Raw genomic sequence first — 3,840 nt, forward strand, 5'->3', positions numbered from 1 at the left:
GTCCCCATTATTGCCCACCTTGCCTCTGACCTCCAAAATTATTGACATAATTCATGTCTTCTCTGAATCCCTGGTTGTCATTCTCTCCACTCCACGAGCACACATATGATTGGTTTATGCAAGGAGTGCACAATCCTCCATTTGTTGTATCAACAATGTGCACTTGCTTTGTACCCATCTCATTAATTTTCTTTGTCAGTGTGCTCATCTGAGTCATGAGAGTGGCTATGTTCTCTGCATGGGAATTGTTTGGGTCAAGAGCAACAGAATGCACTATTGGTGTAAGTGTCGTACCTCTAGCCATCCAACCTGAATTTTGAGCCATCTTGTCGAGAAGAATCTTGCACTCTTGAATGTCTTGCTCAAAAATGCACCCCCAGCTGAAGCATCTACATTGGCCTTCAAACTGTCTGCTAAACCCATGTAGAATCTCTGTCCCAGCGTCTGATCTGAAATGCCATGGTGCAGACACTTCACTAGCATACCCTTGAACCTCTCCCAGGTTTCTTGCAAGGTTTCAGTTGGTTTCTGCCTGAACTGCAATATCTCATCAATCTGCCTTGCAGCCTTGTTGGGAGGATAAAACTTGTTTAAGAACTATTTGACTAATTCTTTTCAAGTGGCAATGGAGTTTATTGGGAGCGAATTCAGCCAAGTTTGAGCCTCTCCAGTCACAGAGAATGGAAACAGTAATAGCTTGATGGCTTCAGGAGTCACATTCGGCTGTCTTTGGGTCACACATATTGATAGAAAATTCTTCAGATGTTGTTGTGGGTCTTCAATGTATGACCCGGAGAATAGTCCCTTATTTTGCAACAGATGTAGCATGTTGTTGGTGATCTGGAATGTCTCTGCTTGTATCTGAGGTACAGCAATGGCGGTGGCCAGGTTATCAGCAGTTGGTTATGCCTAATCATAAAGAGCAGCTTCTGGCATAGGTGCCACCACTCCATTATTTGGGTCAACCCGATTATTCCGATTGTTTCCGTTGACATCGTTCACGTTGCCCATTTCAATTTTGAGTGTGTGTTTTTGTTGTAACTGTTTGTTCTTCTTGTTGGCTCGATTTAATGCCCTGAATGCTTTCTCTGGGTCTGAGAGTCCTTCAAAACGTTCACCAGTCCTCAAAGAGCTTCTAGGCATACACCTGAGTCACAGGAGAATTCAAACGTGAGAATTTCAATGGAAAAATTTAAACACCGTAAGAAATTGATCTAAACTAAGAATCCTAGCAATTCTTCTAAGTTATAATAAATAACACCGTTAGTTCCCCGGCAACTGCGCCAAAATTTGATCACGCCCAACTATGCCTTATAAAAAGTACTAAGCGGTCGATGCAAATATAACCCGATTCAAGTCCAGAGTCGAATCCCACAGGGAACTAACCTATTTACTACAACTTTAAATAATGCTAATGATAAGCTCAGACAACTTCCGGATGCAAGAGTTTTATGAATAATCAGTGGAATTTATTTAGCTAAGGAAAAATGACAATAAAATTAGCAATAATCAAGACTAAAATTGAATTCAAAAGTAAAAGGATCTAGGGCTATTGATTTCTCCAATTGCCGGATTAATTCTTAACTCTTTAGCTATAATCTCGCCGTAATACTCTATAAAGATTATGAGTTCCGGGCTACCGTAATTATCTGTTACGCCCCGCAATATTACGTCGATATTACGTCCCGCAGTATTATATTAAGATGATGTTACGCCTTGCAGTACTACATTACGATGATGTTACGCTTCGCAATATTAAATTATGATGATGTTGTACTCTGTAGTATTGTACGTTGAATTTGTCGTAAGGTAATTGACATCAGTCTAAGGAAAAGATTATTTGGAGATTATAAGGATTATGCTATTTCAAACAAGTGATGAGTAAATTCGTGAAGGTGAAAGGGTAAGTGAATCAAAGAAAATAAATTTTCATCCAAGTTTGACATATTGGGATAAAATACGGGCCAAGCGATAATACTCGATATTGATGGACTAGTACCATGTAAGGTACCATATGACCATGACAGTAGGATGTATAAAGTGTATTAAAAATAAGTAGAATTTTAAGTAATTTGAGATAATTCTTAATTATGTGGGTAATTGGTTAATTATCAGGTAACGGGACATTATCTAATTAATTAATGAATTATAAGATAAGAATAACCCCCACGTAGCAGCAGCCACTACTAAGACATATGACTCTTAGTCATATTGTCTTAGGTGGCCATCTAAAATAAAACTCATTACAATCTACTTACGTGTAATAGGCCTTAGTCATAAGTCTACTTACAAGACATTCAAGTTTGGTTTTCACTTGGACATTAAACAATTAAGAATCGTATGCCTTCTTCCTAAATCAAGTTCAAAACATTCTCTAAACCAGACGTTAAAACTCAATCCGAAAAGCTTCCAACAAAATTTCTTACGACCAAATCAGTTCCAGCGAGAATTATTAGCACCTTAGCAACGTAAAATTTTGCGATTCTAAAAGAGTACGGTGCAACCTTTTCCAAGGATATCATACGGATTTTTGCCTACTCCAGGTATGTTAAGGCTATCCCTTCTTTCTTTTTGGGATGATCTATACGACACAAGCGAAACGAGCAAATACACAACTTTCATAAATGACCCTATTTATAGAAATACTAGGGGTGTCTATATTCTTAATTCCCCATGTGAATTAGTAATTAGTCATAGCACAAGGAGCAAAGAGAGATAAAATATAAATATAAGCCATAATTGAGCAATCTATCACTGAAATGGAAAGAGTCTAGTAAGCTAGACTGTATGCAAGTGTACATGATTGTAAAAACCTTTAAAGCTGTAGAGAAAAGGTTGAATGTACCATCATGTATCGTCTTGCTTGGATTATATTCTGTTATTGATTCTCTTATCATTGAAATATTTGAGCAGCAAGGCTTAACAGCACTAACATAATGGTTTTCCCATATGAAAAAAATATAGTTATCTCTTAATTATTATTATATCTTCGGTTCATGGGTCTGAGAAAAATATGTATTTGATAAAGTTTATCCGACAGTCATATTATTTTTATGACATTCCGAGAAATTTTATTAGCGTATTTCTTATGCATTTTATGCATTTATATATGTACATTGACCCATAACCAGATGGTGTTATATACGCGTATATATATATATATATATATATATATGTATATGGGATATGGGAAAAGGTTACGGCGTTTTATGTGTACCACCGCCTGATCAGCTGGTATACATTGATGATTTTGCCCACAGTGGCCGAGATGATATGATGAGATGCCCTCAGAGGCCTGATGATATTATGAAACATGTACCTATGCACGACATGACATTCATATGCATATGCATGATACTATAATTATTTCATGATTTACAGAGTTATCCAGACTTACAGGTTGAGTCATTTACTCTATAATTCTTCCATGTCTGTTATGTACTTATTTATGTGCCTTACATACTCGGTACATTATTCGTACTGACGTCCCTTTTGCCTGGGGATGCTGTGTTTCATGCCCGCAGGTCCTGATAGACAGGTCGAGAGTCCTCCAAGTAGGCTATCAGCTCAGCGGAAGGTGTTGGTGCGCTCTATTTGCTCCGGAGTTATTTATGTGGTCAGTATGATTAGGACATGTACTGATTAGTATGGCGGGGCCATGTCCTGACCTTTATGACATTTATGTACTCTTAGAGGCTTGTAGATATATGTCGTGTACGTGAAAGATAGTACGGCCTTGTCGGCCTACGTTTTGAGTTTATAAATGATCATGTTGGCCTATTAGGCCCGTATGTCACTTGTATATGATTATATAATAAGAAAGATACGTTACATTGGTAC

At 37.6% G+C, this 3,840-nt stretch overlaps 1 non-coding gene across 1 annotated transcript; it reads left to right on the forward strand.

Moving 5' to 3' along the window:
- The first annotated feature begins 454 nt into the window (after positions 1-454).
- Positions 455-561, forward strand: LOC117275540 (small nucleolar RNA R71). The gene has a single exon (XR_004505715.1). It is a non-coding gene; the product is annotated as a small nucleolar RNA R71 (small nucleolar RNA).
- Positions 562-3,840: the final 3,279 nt, after the last annotated feature.

The sequence above is a fragment of the Nicotiana tomentosiformis genome, chromosome 2, assembly GCF_000390325.3.
Source record: "Nicotiana tomentosiformis chromosome 2, ASM39032v3, whole genome shotgun sequence".
Classification (NCBI taxonomy): domain Eukaryota; kingdom Viridiplantae; phylum Streptophyta; class Magnoliopsida; order Solanales; family Solanaceae; genus Nicotiana; species Nicotiana tomentosiformis.